The sequence below is a fragment of the Amblyraja radiata genome, chromosome 13, assembly GCF_010909765.2.
Source record: "Amblyraja radiata isolate CabotCenter1 chromosome 13, sAmbRad1.1.pri, whole genome shotgun sequence".
Classification (NCBI taxonomy): Eukaryota; Metazoa; Chordata; class Chondrichthyes; order Rajiformes; family Rajidae; genus Amblyraja; species Amblyraja radiata.
Window position 1 is genome coordinate 18,569,394 of NC_045968.1, and position 23,321 is coordinate 18,592,714.

General features: G+C 40.0%; 1 long non-coding RNA gene across 1 annotated transcript; it reads left to right on the forward strand.

Annotated features, from left to right (window-relative positions):
* The first annotated feature begins 1,324 nt into the window (after window positions 1-1,324).
* LOC116980163 lies at window positions 1,325-22,428 on the forward strand. The gene is made up of 3 exons (XR_004413868.1): window positions 1,325-1,469; window positions 22,069-22,210; window positions 22,290-22,428. It is a non-coding gene; the product is annotated as an uncharacterized LOC116980163 (long non-coding RNA).
* Window positions 22,429-23,321: the final 893 nt, after the last annotated feature.

Here is a 23,321-nt window from a genome sequence, read left to right on the forward strand (position 1 = left end):
TACCTTTCAATTTAAACCAGCAACCGCAGTTTTATCCTACAGTGTTTAGTTTAGAGGTACAGTGCTGAAACAGGCCCTTCGGCCCGCTGAGTCTGCACTGACCAGCGATCCCTGTACGTTAACACTATCCTACACACACTAGGGACAATTTACAATTATACCAAGCCAATTAACCTACAAACGTGTACCACTTTGGTGTGTGTGAGGAAACTGGAGATCCCGGAGAAAACCAACGCAGGTCACCGGGAGAACGTACAAACAATGTACAGACAAGTAGTCAGACCCGTAGCCAGCATTGAACCCAGGACCCTGGTGCTGTAAGTCAGCAACTCTACCGCTGCGCCACCATGTCACCCGTGTGCCCCAAAGTGTTCTTTGGCTCAATCTAACAGTCAGATGTGTGCTTCACTCACATGCTTCTGTACCTATCACGTTGCTTATTGTTTACGCACTGATATGTGAAGTTTATCATATCTCATAATCGCCAAAACAATCTTTACATTTTATTTCAGGATAGCCTCCGGCATAATGAAGAATACTTTGCCAGATTGTCACGGGATCATTGTATATAATTATTGGTATATAGTCCCTAGAGGGTGTGGGAAGGAACTGCAGATGCTAGTTTAAACCAAAGATAGACAAAAAAAGCTGAAGTATCTCAGCGGGTCAAGACAGCATCTCTGGAGATAAGCAATATGAGACTTTTCCGGTTGAGACTAAAGAAGGGTCTCGACCCGAAATGTCATGAAGGTGATAAAGGTGGGAAAGATGATAAAACAAAATCTTTATTCAAAACTTTTTCATAGTAAATAGTTTCAAACACCAATGTGATTTGGTAACATTTTGATCAAATAAATCAAAATGCATTTATGGACTTACAACAAGCATAAGGTGCAACAGTAATTTAAAAAAATAAATGGCGCCAGGATCTGGTAACGGGGGATGAAAAATATGGTTGGTATATCCCTTTTTGCAGTTTTTTTATAATAGAGCGATTGTTTCTCTTTTTTTCCTTTCTTTTCTAGGGTCTATTTCTTAACTTACTTCTCTAACTCTCTTTCTAATGGGCTTTCTTTTCCCAACACTTTCTTGCACTATCACGACTCTTTCTCACTTTCCTTATTTCTTTTATTTCTATCTCTCTTAAAGCTCAGAAAATGAAGGGGTACAACAAATGTAATAAGACCCCCCCCCCCCCGGGAAAAGGTTCTAACTGTCTCATGTAATATATTCAAGGAGGAGATGGTAGCCTCTGCTTTTTTTTTATACCAATAGCAACAGCAGGAAATGGATCAACAAAGTCGATAAAAGTCACACATTCAAAAGTACGTTACTGCTTCTGTTTCTCACAGCAGGCACCTGCAACTGTGAGGTTGGGTTATATCTGGAAGAGCAATTACTTTGCTCAACAAATAGTGGAGTAACTTCCAATAGGGACGGACATTTAACATCCTGACAATCAACATCAGGTAAACACAAAATTGTTAACAATTTGTCTTGTTGTACCTTGCAGTCTGATCATTTGGAAAATGTACTTTTATAATATTTGATTTAAATTAAAGTTATTGGCAAAATTGTCATACGGTTTATCCAAAATGGTAAACATTTACAAATCTAAATTTTTAAATTTGGATTAAAACATGAATTAAGCAGAATTTTGCACCTGGAACAATAATTTGCAAATTATACAGACCAAGGCAGCTGTAGTACACAGTTCAGCAATGTAATACAATTATCTTGGTCCATATATGTAAAAGGAACAGCAGATGCTGGTTTAAACCGAAGATAGACACAAAAAGCTGGAGTAACTCAGCGGGACAGGCAGGATCTCTGCAGAGAAGGTCCTTCTCGAACCGAAACGTCACCCATTCCTTCTCTCCAGAGATGCTGCTTGTCCTGCTGAGCTACTCCAGATTTTTGTGTCTATAAAATCTTGGTCCATGTAATGTGTTGTAGCTTGAACAGCCAATTTAGCTTGATCAGAAGACATAAGTCCGTGGTCAAAAATTCCTTTGTCCCACCCTTTGATTGCTTACTAGATTCCAAACGGCTTCAAATGTTTGTAACAAAATTCATGCAATCCACCGCTGAGTTGGAAGACTGTGACCTTCATTTTCATATCTTTCCCATCAGAGCGGCTGTACTGAACTTCAGCAGTACAGCTATAAATTCATCTTCCCTCAGCAAAAAAAATGAAACACCCCTTCGTTCGATATTCCTTGGGCAACATTTCGCAAGTTAAACTATAAATAAATTTTGAATATTATTCCAGATCTAAAATTATCTGTAAAAATGAAAGAAAACTGATTTTAGTGAACTCCTGTGAAGAGTGTTCAATGTGAAATGCGGCTGTTTATCTTTCCACGGATGCTGACTGAACAGCTGAGTTTTTACAGCATTTTCAGTTTTTGTTTCAATGTCCAACATCTGCAGTTTTCATGATTGTGAGTTTACTCTTCCACATTAGCAAAGAACTTAGAATGTTCGAGACATTTTAGGCACGGAAAGATCTAGCTAAACTGTTGGATACCAGACGTGAATGGGCTACTATCGTGCTTCATGACTGAAAAATTGTATCATTAACAATTTACAATAAAGCGTGTTACTGAATGTTGAATTGATGGACGTTTTACAGGCTATATCAGCAAAGGGGCATTTTAACAAAGGTTAGCAAAAACAGTCCACTAGTAATAATTTAATTCACCAATTCGAGGAAAGAGTAATTAAATAATGTTATGCTGCAGTGCTGAACAGATTATATTATGTCAAATCTCTAATTTGTGTTAGAATTAGACATAACCGCCAACATTAATTTTTACTGTGAGAGGAAACTGGAGCATCCAAATAAAACCTACATGGTCACAAAACGAGGTCAGGATTAAGCCCGGTCCACTGGAACTAAGAGGAAAGTGTTGGGTCAAAGCCGTGCCACGAAGTTGGCTGTAAAAAGCTTCACTTCCATTTTACAGAAAAGTATATTTTTAAACACAGGCTACACCTATTTATTTCCAGATTGCTAAGTCTTGAGATTTGGCCAACAGTACAAATGTGATATTTATTGATGCAAGGACATGAAATAAATCTGTTGTAAATTATATAATTCTGGATATACATCTATTTATAGCAAGAGCATTGGTTAATTTGCTGAAAACAGTGTATTCTCAGGAGCAGTTTTTCAGGTATTTTGCATTTATTTTATCATCTAAAAAACTTAATTAATTTATTCTGTTTTGACCTGCAAGTGAGCATTAAATAAGATGCCTGTATTCTTCCTCTCACCTTTCAAGATTTGTGTTTAAGCTTACTTTCTGATATCTGCCTGTTTCTAAAATTATATCGCAAACCTTGATAAAAATATGTGATTAACAAAAATAAAAGCAAGAATCTTAATGCACAGAAATGTGAAGCATAGAAGGGAATATTTGTTCCAATGCTGGCCAACAAAAATTAGTAAAAGCCTTAACGAAGGGTCTTGACCCGAAATGTTGCATATTCCTTTTCTCCGGAAATGCTGTCTGACCCGGTGAGTTACTCCAGCCTTTTGTGTCTATCTTCGGTTTAAACGAGCATCTGCAGTTCCTTCCTACATATGTAGTAAAAGCCTTATTGGGATTTCCAACTCTTGGTCTTCAGCGTAGCACCACATCTAAGTATTCCTACCACAATCACTCCTTAAATCGTGAATGTCAGAAGCCTACCACCCTCTGATGGAAATGTTTCTTGTTACCCCATCAGCATACAAATTGATAGGCACCATTTATTTAATATAATGGAAAAGTTTCAATTGGGGGATAGATTTTGTAAATGGGTAAGAATTTTATACTCGAATCCTATTGCAAGAATTTTGACTAACCAAATTTTATCAGCCAAATTCAAACTCTCTAGGGGATGCAGACAGGGATGTCCGTTATCACCCTTATTGTTCACATTGGTGATAGAACCATTGGCGGAAAAAATTAGATCTGAACCTGAAATATATGGCTATAATACTGATACAACAATTAATAAAATTTCTTTATATGCAGATGATGTTTTGATTTATATTACAAAACCGGAAATTAGTATTCCCAACCTGCTAAACATTATAACTAAGTTTGGTGCATTTTCTGGGTATAGGATTAATTGGGATAAAAGCGAGATTATGCCAATAACAGGAATAAATCTAAATACATTACAACAATACCCATTAAAAGTAGTTACAGACAAACTTAAATATTTAGGTATTAACGTAACTAAAACTCATAACTCATTAATAAAATCCAACTATCCTCAACTATTAGATAAACTTAGAAAAAATATTTTATATTGGAAAACACTTCCTATATCCATGATTGGTAGAATAAGTGCCATAAAGATGGTATTTCTACCACAGTTGTTATATTTGTTTCAGGCTATTCCTTTTTTTCTTCCGAAAACTTTTTAAAAAAAAATTGATAATATTGTTAATAGTTTTATTTGGGATTATAAAAATCACAGAATAAATAAAAAACATCTATGCAAAGCTAAGATAAATGGAGGATTAGCACTTCCAAACTTTTTATATTATTTTTGGGCTGTTCAGATTAAGAATATGAATTTCTGGTGGGTAAATATGGATCATGAACCGACATGGTTAAATATAGAAAAGGAAGACTGTCTACCTTTCAATGTAGGTTCGATAATTTTTGCACCAACGGAAGTACAAAAAAAAAATTATAAAGACAACCTAATAATATATAATAATAGACGTATTTGGAAACAAATAGTTAAGACTCTACATTTGGATAATCTCTCATTTAGATTACCAATTATGAATAACCCATTGTTTAAACCTGCTATATTAGATGGGGGGTTTAAACAATGGGATGATTTAGGAATTACAAGGATAGAACACCTTTATAGAAAAGGAAAATTTCTTTTATTCCAGGAGTTACAAGATATTTATGGATTGGCTCCACAACATTTGTTTAGGTATTTACAAATTAGAGATTATATTAAATCCAATACACAAGATTATAAAAATAAAGAAGCAGGACTGTTAGACGAACTGTTTAATTTATATCCAAATACAGAAAAATTAATAGCCTATATATATAACATCATTTTGGATAAGGAGAATTCAATAACGGAAATATATCGTCAAGCATGGGAAAATGAAATGGGATTGTCTATAACAAAAGAAAACTGGGAAGAAAGTCTACAACGAATACACCGGTGTTCATTAAAAGCCAGACATATATTGATACAATTTAAAGTATTATATAGGTTACATTATTCGAAAACTAAATTAAATAGTATTTTTCCGAATCTCTCCGCTATTTGTGATAAGTGCAAGAAAGCAGAGGCAAATTTAATACATAGTTTCGTTACATGTCCTAAATTGAATTATTACTGGACAGAAATTTTTTAAGTTATTTCTGAAGTCATCAAAGTTAAATTGGACCCTAACCCAAAGCTAATAATATTTGGAATTCCGGATTTACATCTATCACTTACAGTAAATCAAAGAAATTTCTTTGATTACTGTTTGATAATTGGGAAAAAAATCATATTGAAATTTTGGAAGGGAACATTATCCCCCACAACCAAAATGTGGGCGGCAGAGATGATGGAGACGTTACATCTGGAAAGAATTAGATTTGTCCTATTGGACAAGTATAATTCTTTTGAACAGATATGGTCTCCATATATACAGTATTTAGAGAAGTAGCTGTTCTTGGCAACACAGCTCGGCGTGTACCCTGCGGGATTTGGTGAGAACAATTCATTTTTATATTGGAATTAACATATATGTCTTTATTGATACTATCACTTGTAGTAGTGTTATTAACAATACATATAGTGGTTTTTCTTTTTTTTTTTTTTTTTCGTTTCTCTTTTCTTTCTTATATATAATCAAATTATTATTTAATCACTCTCTTAATGATTTATAACTGTTCTATTCTTTTTCTATCATTATTTCTAAAAAAAAATAGTAGATAAGTATTATTAGTGTTTTACTTAATGCAAATTGAATTAATTTGATATAAAGTTGTTTGAAGCATTGTAATTGATTACCTTTAATAAAAAAATATATTATAGAATTAGACATAACCGCCAACATTAATTTTTACTGTGAGAGGAAACTGGAGCAACCAAATAAAACCTACATGGTCACAAAACGAGGTCAGGATTAAGCCCGGTCCACTGGAACTAAGAGGAAAGTGTTGGGTCGAAGCCGTGCCACGAAGTTGGCTGTAAAAAGCTTCACTTCCATTTTACAGAAAAGTATATTTTTAAACACAGGCTACACCTATTTATTTCCAGGTTGCTAAGTCTTGAGATTTGGCCAACAGTACAAATGTGATATTTATTGATGCAAGGACATGAAATAAATCTGTTGTAAATTATATAATTCTGGATATACATCTATTTATAGCAAGAGCATTGGTTAATTTGCTGAAAACAGTGTATTCTCAGGAGCAGTTTTTCAGGTATTTTGCATTTATTTTATCATCTAAAAAACTTAATTAATTTATTCTGTTTTGACCTGCAAGTGAGCATTAAATAGGATGCCTGTATTCTTCCTCTCACCTTTCAAGATTTGTGTTTAAGCTTACTTTCTGATATCTGCCTGTTTCTAAAATTATATCGCAAACCTTGATAAAAATATGTGATTAACAAAAATAAAAGCAAGAATCTTAATGCACAGAAATGTGAAGCATAGAAGGGAATATTTGTTCCAATGCTGGCCAACAAAAATTAGTAAAAGCCTTAACAAAGGGTCTTGACCCGAAATGTTGCATATTCCTTTTCTCCGGAAATGCTGTCTGACCCGGTGAGTTACTCCAGCCTTTTGTGTCTATCTTCGGTTTAAACGAGCATCTGCAGTTCCTTCCTACATATGTAGTAAAAGCCTTATTGGGATTTCCAACTCTTGGTCTTCAGCGTAGCACCACATCTAAGTATTCCTACCACAATCACTCCTTAAATCGTGAATGTCAGAAGCCTACCACCCTCTGATGGAAATGTTTCTTGTTACCCCATCAGCATAATAATTGATAGGCACAAAATGCTGCAGTAACTCAGTGGATCAGGCAGCAACTCTGGAAAAAATGGATAAGTGGCTTTTAGTGCCGGGAGCCTTCTTCAGACTTTTTATTAATCTTCATTATATTTTAGCATAATAGTTGGGGTGCTGCACTAATGGATAAGATGCTGCTTAAAATTAAGGAATCTCTCTCTCATCAGTGTGAGAGTGTTTGGAACTCCAAGGGTGGATACGCTGTCTGTGAATATTTTTAATGCGGGAGAGAAATTTGCAGTGAATAATCTGCTACAGTATAAGTTTCCTTAGGGCAGACGGCAATGTGGAGTTGAAGTTCAAATCAAATCAGTCACGGCATTATTAAATGGTGAATCAGATTCTAAGGGGGAGTTGTCTTATCCGTCTCTAATTTATATGTGCAAATATATAATTTGCCGGCTGCTGTGGCGTTGCTGGCTCAAAGGGCTGAATGGCTTCCTCCTGCACCTATTTTCTATTTTTCTATAACAATTCAGATCAAAGCAAAATTCTAAAAAATAATTATTTAAAAAAATTCTAAATTCAATTTAGCTGGCCAGCTCTTTGCAATAAAAATATAAAGCTCACTAATGTATAAATAAATGCACTGACACATGTTTTTGTCCATTTATTAATGTCAGCTACAACCACAATTGACCTTCATGATATTAAATGCAAGACCTGGTCTCAGTCAAAAGGAAATCAGATGTTTATCTGTGGCAATGTAAGGTGAGGTTTATAGCTGAGGGGATGTTGAAAATAATCCTTTAATGGAGGTGGGCCAATCATTCTGAAAATTGAAGAATCAATTATCAATTTTATTTTGTGAAAAAATGTACAATAATTCTTGATAATTTATGCTATTTTATTGTGGTATTTTTTTGACTGGATAGAGAGCTTTGAACTGTTTAAAATAACACATTTTCACTGTTTCCAAATATCAATGCGAGGAGTCATGATCAAATTTACTGCTCACTTTACTCTTAATGTTGACAAAACTCGCTTTGGCCTGACTCCTCTTTGTTATTTTCACCTCATTTCGGTTTCACATGGTGATCAGTTGTGTGACACCCTGACTGATACTGATGGAGACAGTGTAAAATTATATCAAATCTTCAGCTCATTTGCTAGGTCCTGGAAGAAAGAAAGAAAACGTATATCTCCTCCCTTGCTGCCTCAATGCAAAATCACGTACCTGACCAAGTGCCCTTTAAATGCCGTTATAGTACCTACCTCAACTACCTCCTCAGGCAGCTCATTCCACATTCCCACCATCCTCTGATTGAAAGTTGACACTCAGGGCTGTGTTAAATCTTGCCCCTCTCACCTTAAATGTATGTCCTCTTGTTTTTGAATCATACCTTGCACCTTCTCATCCAAATTGTTGATGTAAACCACAAACAGCAATGGGTCCAGCACCGACATTGCGGCACACCACTTATCATAGGCCTCCAGTCCAAAAACGCTTTTCCACCATCACCCTCTGCTTCCTTCTATGAAGCCAATTTTGTATCCAACATCTTGGATACCTTGTGATCTCATCTTCCAGCGGCTTACCATGCAGGCACTTTTAAAGGACTTTATCATTAACAGAAAATGCTTACATAGAATCATAGAGTCATACAGGCTGGAAAAAAGCCCTTCAGCCCAACTTGCCCACACCAACCAACATGTCCCATTTATCCGTCCCACCTGCCTGTGTTTGGCCCATATCCCTCGAAACCTGTCTAAATGTTTCTTAAATATTGCGATAGTGCCTGCCGCAACTACCTCCTCTGGCAGCTCGTTCCATACACCCACCACCCTTTGTGTGAGCAAGTTACCCCTCATGTTCCTATTATATCTTTCACCCTCTCACCTTAAAACTATGTCCTCTGGTTCTCAATTCCCCTTTTCTAGGCAAGAGACTCCATGGGTCTACCGGATCTATTCCTCTTATGACTCTGACCCGCTGAGTTACTCCAGCTTTTCGTTTCTATCTTCGATTTAAACTATTATCTGCACTTCCTTCCAACACGATTCCTCTTATGACACGTCCTCTTTTATACTTCCTACTTCTTGAATTTATATCTTTCTTATACATTGTTAAATAGATATAACAACAAACATTGCATCCGAAGACCAATCATGCTGACAAAGACATTTCTTCTCAGACTTTATACAACATATCATTTCAATGAAATGTTCTAGCCAATTTAGATTCCCAGCAAATGAAAGCTTTATTGCTAACTAGACTAAGTGGGACCCGTTGGGTCCCAGCTTCACACGGGAGGGCTGGTCCCCCAACGCAATATCCACCTGTTCACCAATTCCAATATTGCTGGCCAGTGGGGGAGGGGGGGGGACTTTCTGGAGCACTAGTATGGGTGTTGTGGGCCAAAGGGACTGCTTTCCAGATCACATAAAGGGCACTCAGTTCAGTAGACACTCAGCATTGTGTAGATTCCCAGCTCAGACTGAGAGTCATGGCCTCTCCCTCGCCATCTTGCAGTGACTGAGCCACGTCCAGACTTACGGGTTTTATAGTCCCTCCCCCCCCCCGCCCAGAAGGGGCATGGCCTTCATCACGGTGGTTGACAGGTAAGAGAATCTCAAGATTTTTTAAACACTAATAACTATTTTATTTTTCATCGATGGGAAAAATCCTCAGGGCCTGATCAGCGGAGGAGGAGTCTGAGTAAGATGGTCAAAAAATCACAGCCATATATGGTAGCGTTTTTTCTAAAATCAAACAATAGCGCAAACAGGAAGTGGTCAAGATGAGACTTTATTATATAGATAATCTCAAATGTCTCTTTCCTTTGTATAAAACTCAAAATAAATAAGCAAACAGCATTTTCTCTCTTTAGCTCTCGTACATATATTTCGGATCAAAATGGAAATGATTGCATCAGCATTATATTTAAAGGAAAATGTTTGATCCATGAGTGTAGAACACACCTTAAAACTAGCCGACTCACATAAAATATGCCACCAAAAATAATTTATACCCTCGGCAAAAGTTCTTTGTAAGTATTGCCTAACATTCAAATTTAATCAAGTAAATTCCATTATGTTTATTAGTTTTTATGCTTTACTTCGATCACTCCTGCAACATTCCTATCCACCGATGTCTATAAGGAGTATTGAAAAAAGAAATAGGTGTCTCACCCCCTCAAGCCAGCTCTGCCATTCACCCAGATGGCAACGGATCCATACTTTTGGATCACTGGTCAGTGTGGACTCTGTGAGCTGAAGCGCCTGTTTCCACACTGCATCTCTAAACTAAAGTAAAAAGACAAGGAGAAAATCTAACCAAGAACCATGCCAGTGCATTGGAGTGGAAGGTTGCTCTTCATTTCATAGAAACATAGAAATATAGAAATTAGGTGCAGGAGTTGGCCATTCGGCCCGTCGAGCCTGCACCGCCATTCAATATGATCATGGCTGATCATCCAACTCAGTATCCCGTACCTGCCTTCTCTCCATACCCTCTGATCCCCTTAGCCACAAGGGCCACATCTAACTCCCTCTTAAATATAGCCAACGAACTGGCCTCGACTACCCTCTATGGCAGAGAGTTCCAGAGATTCACCACTCTCTGTGTGAAAAAAGTTCTTCTTATCTCGGTTTTAAAGGATTTTCCCCCTTATCCTTAAGCTGTGACCCCTTGTCCTGGACTTTCCCAACATCGGGAGCAATCTTCCTGCATCTAGCCTGTCCAACCCCTTAAGAATTTTATATGTTTCTATAAGATCCCCTCTCAATCTCCTAAATTCTAGAGAGTATAAACCAAGTCTATCCAGTCTTTCTTCATAAGACAGTCCTGACATCCCAGGAATCAGTCTGGTGAGCCTTCTCTGCACTCCCTCTATGGCAATAATGTCCTTCCTCAGATTTGGAGACCAAAACTGTACGCAATACTCCAGGTGTGGTCTCACCAAGACCCTGTACAACTGCAGTAGAACCTCCCTGCTCCTATACTCAAATCCTTTTGCTATGAAAGCTAACATACCATTCGCTTTCTTCAATGCCTGCTGCACCTGCATGCCTACTTTCAATGACTGGTGTACCATGACACCCAGGTCTCGCTGCATCTCCCCTTTTCCTAGTCGGCCACCATTTAGATAATAGTCTGCTTTCCTGTTTTTGCCACCAAAATGGATAACCTCACATTTATCCACATTATACTGCATCTGCCAAACATTTGCCAACTCACCCAGCCTATCCAAGTCACCTTGCAGTCTCCTAGCATCCTCCTCACAGCTAACACTGCCCCCCAGCTTAGTGTCATCCGCAAACTTGGAGATATTGCCTTCAATTCCCTCATCCAGATCATTAATATATATTGTAAATAGCTGGGGTCCCAGCACTGAGCCTTGCGGTACCCCACTAGTCACTGCCTGCCATTGTGAAAAGGACCCGTTTACTCCTACTCTTTGCTTCCTGTTTGCCAGCCAATTCTCTATCCACATCAATACTGAACCCCCAATGCCGTGTGCTTTAAGTTTGTATACTAATCTCTTATGTGGGACCTTGTCGAAAGCCTTCTGGAAGGCCAGATACACCACATCCACTGGTTCTCCCCTATCCACGTTACTAGTTACATCCTCGAAAAATTCTATAAGATTCATCAGACATGATTTACATTTTGTAAATCCATGCTGACTTTGTCCAATGATTTCACCACTTTCCAAATGTGCTGCTATCCCATCTTTAATAACTGACTCTAGCAGTTTCCCCACTACCGATGTTAGACTAACTGGTCTGTAATTCCCCGTTTTCTCTCTCCCTCCCTTCTTAAAAAGTGGGGTTACGTTTGCTACCCGCCAATCCTCAGGAACTACTCCAGAATCTAAAGAGTTTTGAAAGATTATTACTAATGCATCCACTATTTCTGGAGCTACTTCCTTAAGTACTCTGGGATGCAGCCTATCTGGCCCTGGGGATTTATCGGCCTTTAATCCATTCAATTTACCCAACACCACTTCCCGGCTAACCTGGATTTCACTCAATTCCTCCAACTCCTTTGACCCGGTCCCCTGCTATTTCCGGCAGATTATTTATGTCTTCCTTAGTGAAGACGAAACCAAAGTAGTTATTCAATTGGTCCGCCATATCCTTGTTCCCCATGATCAACTCACCTGTTTCTGACTGCAAGGGACCTACATTTGTTTTAACTAATCTCTTTCTTTTCACATATCTATAAAAGCTTTTGCAGTCAGTTTTTATGTTCCCTGCCAGTTTTCTTTCATAATCTATTTTCCTTTCCTAATTAAGCCCTTTGTCCTCCTCTGCTGGTCTCTGAATTTCTCCCAGTCCTCCAGTATGCTGCTTTTTCTGGCTAATTTGTACGCATCATCCTTCGCTTTGATACTATCCCTGATTTCCCTTGTTATCCACGGATGTACTACCTTCCCTGATTTATTCTTTTGCCAAACTGGGATGAACAATTTTTGTAGTTCATCCATGCAGTCTTTAAATGTCTTCCATTGCATATCCACCGTCAACCCTTTTAGAATTAATTGCCAGTCAATCTTGGCCAATTCACGTCTCATACCCTCAAAGTTACCTTTCTTTAAGTTCAGAACCATTGTTTCTGAATTAACAATGTCACTCTCCATCCTAATGAAGAACTCAACCATATTATGGTCACTCTTGCCCAAGGGGGCACGTACAACAAGACTGCTAACTAACCCTTCCTCATTACTCAATACCCAGTCTAAAATAGCCTGCTCTCTCGTTGGTTCCTCTACATGTTGATTTAGATAACTATCCCGCATACATTCCAAGAAATCCTCTTCCTCAGCACCCCTGCCAATTTGATTCACCCAATCTATATGTAGATTGAAGTCACCCATTATAACGGTTTTGCCTTTGTCGCACGCATTTATAATTTCCTGTTTGATACCATCTCCAACTTCACTACTACTGTTAGGTGGCCTGTACACAACACCCACCAGCGTTTTCTGCCCCTTAGTGTTTCGCAGCTCTACCCATACCGATTCCACATCCTCCAAACTAATGTCCTTCCTTTCCATTGCGTTAATCTCCTCTCTAACCAGCAACGCTACCCCACCTCCTTTTCCTTTCTCTCTATCCCTCCTGAATATTGAATATCCCTGGATGTTCAGCTCCCAGCCTTGGTCACCCTGGAGCCATGTCTCCGTGATCCCAGCTATATCATAGTCATTAATAGCTATCTGCACATTCAACTCATCCACCTTATTACGAATGCTCCTTGCATTGAGACACAAAGCCTTCAGGCTTGTTTTTACAACACTCTTACCCCTTATACAATTATGTTGAAAAGTGGCCCTTTTTGATTTTTGCCCTGGTTTTGTCTGCCTGCCACTTTTACTTTTCACCTTGCTACCTATTGCTTCTACCCTCATTTTACACCCCTCTGTCTCTACGCTCACACATTTAAGAAACCCTTTCCCTTTAACTCCATCCTCCACTATCCCATTCGACACCACACCCCCCTTATTCAGTTTAAAACCACCCGTGTAGCAGTGGCAAACCTGCCTGCCAGAATGCTGGTCCCACACCTGTTAAGATGCAATCCGTCCCTTTTGTACAGTTCCCCCTTACCCCAAAACAGATCCCAATGATCTAAGAATCTAAATCCCTGCCCCGTGCACCAGTTCCTCAGCCACACGTTCAGGTCCCGTATCTCCCTGTTCCTGCTCTCGCCAGCACGAGGAACTGGAAGCAATCCGGAGATAACAACCCTGAGGTCATGCTTTTCAGCATTTTTCCGAGCTCTCTAAAGTCACGCTGCAGAATATTCATCCCCTTCTTTCCGACATCGTTTGTGCCGACATGCACTACCACTTCCGGATGTTCACCTTCGCCCTTGAGGATTTTCTGCACTCTGTCCGTGACATCCTGGATCCTGGCACCAGGAAAGCAGCACACCATCCTCGCATCCCGTCTGTTGCCGCAGAAACCCCTGTCCGTACCTCTCACAATGGAGTCTCCCACTACAATGGCGTTGCCTGCCTTAGGCCTTGGCCCAACAGCCCTATTCGCATCGCAAGCCAGTCCGCCGCCTAGTGTAAACACCTCTTCTGTCCCGACAGCTTCTAAGTGGGTGAACCTGTTCACAAGAGGTACAACACCCGGGGACGTTGGCATTCCATGCTTCCCTCCCGTTCTCACTGTCTCCCACCTTCTCTCTTCCAGTACCTTAGGTGTAACAATCGTACTGTAGGACTTGTCGAGGAACGACTCCGTTTCTCGAACGAACCGGAGGTCATCCACTTGCTTCTCAAGTTCCCCAACACGGCCCTTCAGGAGCTCTACCTGGATGCACTTCTCGCATTTGTAGCAGCCAGAGACACCAGCGGTGTCCTTGACCTCCCACATACTGCAAGCACCGCACTGGATCAGCTTGCCTGACATCTTCTTTCGTCTCTACCTCTCAAGCGTATTGCGTGGTCTCCTCGCCGAAGACTCTGGAGTCAAAGACTCACACTTTTCTCACAGGGCACTTCCCTCACAAGGCCGCTCACTCACTGCCGCTCGCTAAGAGCCGTCTTGCTTAAATTGACTGATAAATTGCCTGATTTACCAATTTCATGGTCCATTGGTTCCTTTCTTATTTCCTCCAGGATTCCATTTTCTCTTTTAGTATTCCCATCAGTTTTTCCATCTTTAACTTTTCAGTCAAAGTTCCCATTTTCTTTTTTTATTATTATTTTTTAAAATATTTTTATTTATTAGAAGCAAATGTACAAAAATAGAACCAACAGCATATAAAATAATAGTTATTGTACAGCTTCAATATTAACTTCTAGCTATAGTTAGAAGAAAAGAAAGGAGAAAAAGCAAGAAAGAGAAAAAGTGAGATGTGCAAAGATAGAACCCCTAGACTACCAAAGTGGTGTAGTCAAAGAGTGAGTAAATGAAAAAAAGAAAAGAGGAATATAAAAAATAAGAAAATTAATAGGACAAAAAGAGAAAGAAAGAAAAAAGTGGTGATATACCTGCCGCGCATCACTCCCACCCACCTCACCCAACCCGTAATTAGATTTAAATCCAAAATTGTGTTGCACCATACTATCCTTGTAATAAATCAATGAATGGTGTCCATGTCATCGAAAAATGATCTGGTTTTTCTGCCAAGACAAGTCTAGTATTTTCAAGATGTAGCATCTCGGACATGTTTATAATCCACATCTTAAGAGTAGGGACTGATGTATGTTTCCAAAATTTAAGTATTTGTTTTTACGCCGATATCAGGCCATAATTAAGGAAACGTCTGTGAAATAATGATAGCTCAGAGCAGGCTTCTGACGTACCTAGAATGATCAATTCCGTATCGGGATCCAATTTTATTTTTAGTGTTTTTGAAAAAATTTCAAAAATTCCCCTCCAGAAATTATGTAACTTTATACAAGAGACAAAGGAATGGGTTATAGTTGCTTCCTGAAGAAGACATTTATCCCAAATAGGAGATACATTTGGAAAGATCTTATTCAGTTTAGACTTTGAATAATCGAGTCTGTGCAGTATTTTAAATTGAATTAACGAATGCCTAACGTTAATCGAACAATTGTGTATATATAGGTTTTCCTCCCATCTATCTTTTAGAATTTGTAGGCCAAGTTCATCTTCCCAAGCTCTTCAAATTACTTCTGACCATGGGATTTCTATATTTAAAAGGGTGTTATACAGATATGATATGATATACAGGTAAAATGGTTAATAATGGAGAGAGAGGATAGTTCACCTTTTAATATAGGTGCGATTTTTCTCTCTCCAATAAATTTGAAGAAAACACTATATGAGAAAAATCCGATTATCCACAGTACCTTACGAATTTGGAGACAAGTGAAGTCATCCCTTAAACTGAGAAATGTATCTCTTCTCTCATCAATTGCCAACAATCGTTCAAGCCATCTATTTTAGATAAAACGTTCACACATAGGGAAAGATTAGGAATCAAAAAACTCGATCTTTATGAGATGGGAACTCTTCTCTCATTTCAAGAATTAGTCGAAATATCACCTGAAAGGTAGTCAATATTTTAGATATCTTCAAATTCGAGACTATCTGAAATCAGATACCCAAGCCTACCAATCTTTGTTGCCAGACATACTAGACGAATTTATGAATAGACATTCGGAGTCAAACAAGTTAATATCATATCTGTATAAGTTCCCATTTTCTAATTTGTCGTAAATGCAGTTTGCTGATTTTATAATTAGCTTTACTCGTTCACAAGATGTGTAAAGGTTTTCCATAGAATGTGCCTGGCACACTGGTCTTTCGATGTAGACGAAGTTGTGACTGTAAGACACAGCCAAGGAAGTTTAGTGGGGATCTTGCTATCCTTTCAATAACCACCGCTGTGGTGCAGCAGAAGTGGAGAATGTAGATGTTTAAGACAGTGAGCGGGTGCTAATTATGATATTTGCTTCATTGTGGATGGTATGGCGGCATTTGAATGATGTCAGAGCCAAGTGATTGAAGACTATATTTAGCTCACTTCCAACTTGCAAATTGTGCAAGTGAAATGGTTTGGGGGATGTACTGGGTGAATTACTCACCGCAGAATATCCTTTCTTGTGCTGGTAACAAGTGTGTTGACGTATGTAACTGTTTCACTAAACCTATTCATCAATGTTGACAGTACAGGACTCAGCATTGATAGTCAGGGACAGTTGGAAGGATATTGTTGAACTGCTGCTGATAATTTTTTTAAACTACTAAAATTATTTTTTCAGCCTAGCGTGTAAGGGGAATTTAGCAGCAAGTGGGGTGCTCAAAATAACTACAGTGGTTTGCTAAACATTCCGTTAATGTCACAATCAGCAGCACTGACCATTAAAATCTTAACAGGATACCATAGCCTCCCTCAACCATCCCCGTCTCATTGCAAGCACTTGCCAAGTACCTGATGTCATTTGTCTCACTTGGGGGCACTTGAGGGAAGACCCATTGTCAAATTCTTTGTGTAATTCTAAAAAAATATACAAATATAAACTACTTGAACAATTCTGGCTGCTAATTATGCAGCTTCAGGTTGACTACAGACATGGTCAAGAGGCTTTCCAAACTTCCATCGTGTAAACATTTGTCCCTTGTTCCATACGGCTTTACTTTAAATTAAAATTCTATTGAGCCCCTTACAAATAAGCAAAAGCCAATGTTGACCAATTTTTCATGTTGCATGAAATGTAGTTTTCAATAATTCAAGAATTGTCTGCTACCAGGATTACTGTGCGGTACCTAGCGATGTTACAAAACTTACCTTCAGCGGCGCTGTAGTTCTGCCACTTGCCTGGTGCACGACTTTGGCGCCTTTGAGGGGGGGGGGGGGGCGGATCGCATGAACGAGATGAAACAAAATGTAAGTCGTTTATTTTACACATAAACTTGTTTCTTGGGATGGCTTTAATCAAATTTTACAATGCGAAAATGTGATTTGGGCCCCATACAAAACAGGCAGTGTTTTTCCTGCCGATATGGGGTTCAAATTCACCGCAAATGCAACGTTCCAATCGATCGCGTTCCAGAAAAACCCACTCGCAAGATGATTTAAATGCTCTTTTTATTGGACAATCATAGAAACATATAAAAATAGAAAATAGGTGCAGGAGTAGGCCATTCGGCCCTTCGAGCCTGCATCACAATTCAATATGATCATGGCTGATCATCCAACTCAGTATTCTGTACCTGCCTTCTCTCCATACCTGCGGATCCCTTTAGCCACAAGGGCCACATCTAACTCCCTCTTAAATATAGCCAATGAACTGGCCTCAACTACCTTCTGTGGCAGAGAATTCCAGAGATTCGCCATTCCCTGTGTGAAAAATGTTTTTCTCATCTCGGTCCTAAAAGATTTCCCCCTTATCCTTAAACTGTGACCCCTTGTTCTGGACTTCCCCAACATCGGGAACAATCTTCCTGCATCTAGCCTGTCCAACCCCTTAAGAATTTTGTAAGTTTCTATAAGATCCCCTCTCAATCTTCTAAATTCTAGTGAGTACAAGCCGAGTCTATCCAATCTTTTTTCATATGAAAGTCCTGACATCCCAGGAATCAGTCTGGTGAACCTTCTCTGTACTCCCTCTATGGCAAGAATGTCTTTCCTCAGATTAGGAGACCAAAAATGTACACATTACTCCAGGTGTGGTCTCACCAAGACCCTGTACAACTGCAGTAGAATCTCCCTGCTCTTATACTCAAATCCTTTTGCTATGAATGCTAACATACCATTCGCTTTCTTCACTGCCTGCTGCACCTGCATGCCTACTTTCAATGACTGGTGTACCATGACACCCAGGTCTCGTTGCATCTCCCCTTTTCCTAATTGGCCACCATTCAGATAATAGTCTACTTTCCTGTTTTTGCCACCAAAGTGGATAACCTCACATTTATCCACATTATACTGCATCTGTCATGCATTTGCCCACTCACCCAATCTATCCAAGTCACCTTGCAGCCTCCTAGCATCCTCCTCACAGCTAACACTGCCCCCCAGCTTCGTGTCATCTGCAAACTTGGAGATGTTGCATTCAATTCCCTTGTCCAAATCATTAATATTATGTCATGTCATGTCATAAGAGCATCTTATCATGTTATATGATCATGTCATAAGAGCATCTAAATCGTCTATATTTTGTGTTATTGTCTACCCATAGTCAATATTTTTATACTAAATATCAGTTTTAGTCCCATGTATTGTGCAAAAATATAATAATTTTGATTATATTGAGTGGATGTTTCTAGATTAATTTATGGGAATTAAACATTAAATTCCTTCCATCTGGCATATAAATTCATGACAGTGAGATTTAAAAATCATGTTATATTGTGAATTCTTGTGTGAATGGGATTAGTTTGTTATTTGGATACTTAGGCTATTTAAAAAAAATATCCTTTTCTTAAGAAATTGAATCTACGGGACATCCTTAATGGGGAAAGTAGTGGGCAGAAAGGCATGTCATGTTTGAAGAGCAAAAACTTGTAGTTTACAAAATTGAAAAGTTGAGGAAAAACAAGGTGTACAGAGTTGCTTATTGGTTACAATCTGAGGAGTATGATGATGCTATGATGCTATGATGATATGCCAATGTACCAGCTAGCAACTGATCTTCTCCATAAAGACTTGGTCTATTGCTAGAAATTGTAATTTATTTACCTATCTGTTACGGATTTACAGCATATAATACAATAATATTAAAGTTCTGATCTTGAGAATATCACATTTTTGAATTTTCAAGGCAGTATGGATGTTTATTACTATTTCCGTCACAATGGTCAATTTTGTAATTAACTACAATTAGGTAATTAACTAATTATATGCTTTAATTTCAGGTCGTCCAAGTAAGATATTTTATATTTGTTTCAGAATGCTTCAGTCTATAATAACTGAAAATATCATTCAGCTCTCTTGATTTTTAAGAAATTTATGGGCTTTTGACTGTCCTCGATCACAGCTTTTGTGTTAAGTCAATGTAAAAGCAATAGGGACCAAGATGCTAATTTCCGAGTATGAAAATGCCCAATTTTTTTTAAATACTGAAGATATGAAAGTGAATTAGGTGTCCAATTAAACTTTTTTATGCTTTATTTGATGAGATAAATTGCAGACTTGATTTTAAAAATCTCAAAATTTTGTAACATTGTTACAGTACCTCTCACAACAATGCCGCCTCCTCTCTTTATGCACCTGCCTGCCCACATGGACTCCTACCAATTTCACCCCCCTCCCCCCTGCAACTTTCCTCCCTCTGGCTCTTCAAACCTGTCTCAAACTCTCCTTTCTACTTCTTATTTCTGGCCTTTGTTCCATTTGCCCATCAACCCCCCCCCCCCCCCCTTGCCCTCTACCTGCCACGCTATGTTCTGCCTATCCCCTTTTCCAGCTTTCTTCTCACTCCCCCTGCAATCAGGCAGAAGGGTCTCAACCCAAGATGTTACCCATCGATTTTCTCCAGGGATGCTGCCCAGCCAAATGAGTTACTCCAGCACTTTATGCCCTTTTGTGTTTTAAACAGTATCAGCAGTTCTTTGTTTCTACATTTTTATCGCGTGTAATGGTGGTATTTTTACCGAATGAAAGGGGATGCTTGCAATGGAGAGAATATAACAGATAGATTGCTGGGATGAGGAGAGGTTAAATCTAGTTAGCCTCCATTCGCTGAATTTTAATATAATACTAGACCAAGTGCAGACCCGTTGGGTCTGTTCCCCCAACGTGCGGTTGTGGGGGGGGGAGGCGGCATGCAGCGTCACACACACTAACTATCCCCCGCACTCACGCTAATTACCCCCCCTTGATATAATATTGTTATTAATTTGCTCCTTTTACCCCATAACCACCGTATCTACTGACGCATAGCCCCCAACTTGCAGTCACATCTAGGGGTGGGGGGGGGGGGGGGGGGATGAGAGTGAGGGCAGAGAGAGAAGGGGCGGAGTCAGAGAGAGACACAGAAACACAGAGAGAGGGGCAAGAGGGAGAGGAGGGTGGGAAGGAGGAGAAGAGGAAGGGTGGGTGAGGGGGGGAGGAGAGAGAGAGGGTGAGAGTGAGAGAGAGGGGGTGCTGAGAGGGGGGGAGGGGGGGAGGTGGGGTGCATGGAGGGGGAGGGGGGAGGGTGGAGGGAAGAGGGTAGGGGGTGTGGAGGGGAGGTTGGTTTAGGGGAGGGAGGGTGGGGGAGGGGATGGAGGGGAGGACATGGAGGGGAGAAAGAGAGAGGGGGAGAGAGGGGGGAGGGGAGAGGGGGAGGGGGGGAGAGAGGGGAGGGGGGAGAGAGGGGGAGGAGAGAGGGGGAGGGCGGGAGTGAGGGGGGGGAGAGGGTGTGCTGAGAGGGGGGTGAGGTGAGGGGAGGGGGAGAGGTGGGGAGCAGGTAGGGGAGGGAGGGTGGAGGGAAGGGGGTAGGGGTGGGTGGAGGGGAGGGGGGTTTAGGGGACGGACGGTGGGGGAGGGGATTGAGTGGAGGGGGAGAAAAAGAGGGGAGAGAGCGAGAGAGGGGGAGAGGAGGGGAGGAGAGGGTGGAGAGGAGAGGAGGAGAGAGAGGAGAGAGGGGCGAGAGGGGGGAGGAAGGGAGAGAGAGAGAGGGGGGAGAGAGGGGAGAGGGGGGATGAGAGAGGGGGGGGAGAGGGGGGGAGGGGGGGAGAGAGGGGGGGAGGGGGGGGAGAGAGGGGGGGAGAGAGAGGGTGTGCTGAGAGGGGGGTGAGGTGAGGGGAGGGGGAGAGGTGGGGAGGGGGGGGGGGGGGGAGAGGAGAGGAGGGGAGAGAGAGAGTGCCTTTTTATTTGAACCCAAACAACCATTTGCAGGCAATGCTTTTTTACTTTAACCATATTTTCATTTTCAAACCACATTAAGGGTACTTACTCACAGTTGTGTTCACATGTGTTCAGTGTTATTCACAGCTCAGAGAAACATGACCCTCTGCCTTCCTCCATCTTGAAGAGACTGAATGAGGCACACCACTTCCTGGTTTTATAGTCCCTCCCCCCTGCTGCCAGCGGGGGCAGCAGAGAGAATGGAGAATTTTGTAAAATCATTAATATCTCTGTCATATTTCATCAACGGGAAAAATCCTCGGCACACATACGGCGGAGGGGGGCTCTGAGCAAGGTGGCCAAAAATGACGGCCGTAGGTGGCGGCATTCTCTCGGAAATCGCAGCACAGATCGCCAAAACCGGTCAAGAACACAGTTTTAGTAATATAGAAGGGGAGATCTCACTGAAGATACATAATTCTGAGAGGGCACAAAATGCTGGATGCTGGGAGGATGTCTGGGCTGGTCTCGGTCAAGGTTCACAGCCCCAGGACATAAGCTAGGACATTTAGGCCTGAGATGAGGAAAACCTTCTTCACTCAGTGTCATGAAACGGAGGACAAGTTACTGAATATATTTCAGAGGGAGGTAGATGTCTTGACACAACAGGCATCAAGGGTGTATAAAGGGAGTGCAGCAATATGATATTGTGATAGAGGATTAGTTATGATCTTAGTGAATATAGAGGAGTAGCGTCGAAGGGCAGAGTTGCCCACTCCTGATCCAACTTTTCCATATTTCGATACTTCTATGATTACAGAGCAAGAGGAACAAAGATAAACGTGATTATGAACTAACAAAAATAAAAATCCATTTATGAAGAGTTAGACATCGGAAGTCTCCAAGAATACTGAGGTTCAGATGTCAACCATTCATGATGAAAATCTGGAGCTATGTTCGAGGTATCAATATTATGACATTATAATTGAACATTTTAGCATAACATAAAAAATCATGCTTATGGATTTTTCTTTTTTCCAGTTTGCCACCTGTTTACACTTTGTGAGGGAATAGTACTGGCCTCGCCCAATACAAGTACTGTCGCCACAGTGGGAGAACAGATCATGTTCTGTGTAAATCTCCAGGAAGAAGATAACTATATGGTAGAACTTGCTAGCACTCCAGACATTTTTATTGCAAAATGGATAGTCAACACTTCAGTAAAACCTGAGACCATACAACCCATGATTGAAGGCAGTTCGATGGAACATGAACGGTTCCTTGATGTTGGATAATGTTCAGATCAGTGACAGTAAAATATATACCATAACAATCTCCATGCTCAACGTAGATATAGATGACACTCAAAAACATGTTTTTGATTTGTCTGTGTTTGGTAAGTACTGATTGGTGACAATTAATCTGTCCATATATTTATTGAAAACTCTATTTCAGTAATCATAACTGAGGTTAAGAGATAATCCATGATATGCAGTGAGGTCTATTAATGTCAATTAGTAACCAAGCATAATGCACCAATTCTATGTTTGCATGTTGCCATAACTTCTGCTTAATGCTTTTTATCATTAACCTTTGCAATGTTTTGTAGAAGGATAGATTACTCTGTTTCATGTTGGAAAATGCACATTGTTCTAACTAGTGTTGAGTGTTAATCACTCAGCTACAATTATGGCAAAGTAGTATTAATTATTTTTATTTTTATTCATCTAAAGCAGCCAATTCAATTCCCATGAATAAAAAACAAAAGCTTCTGATACTGAAAATGTAAAACTAAATATATGTTTATTTAGGAAAACCAATTAATTCTCTATCCATGTTAACCTCATCTCTGTTTTAGCACGAATTACCCAGCTAGTGGCGAATATTAATTCTGACTGTTCATCTCTGAATATAATTCTGAACTGCTCTGTCTCTTCTGGAACTAATGTCACATTTCTTTGGAGAAAAAAATCCATACACGGAGCCTCTGACGGCGTGTACAATGGATCAGACCTAGTGATCAATAGGAGCACTGATGCGGAACAACATGTGTACATATGTCAAGCAAAGAAT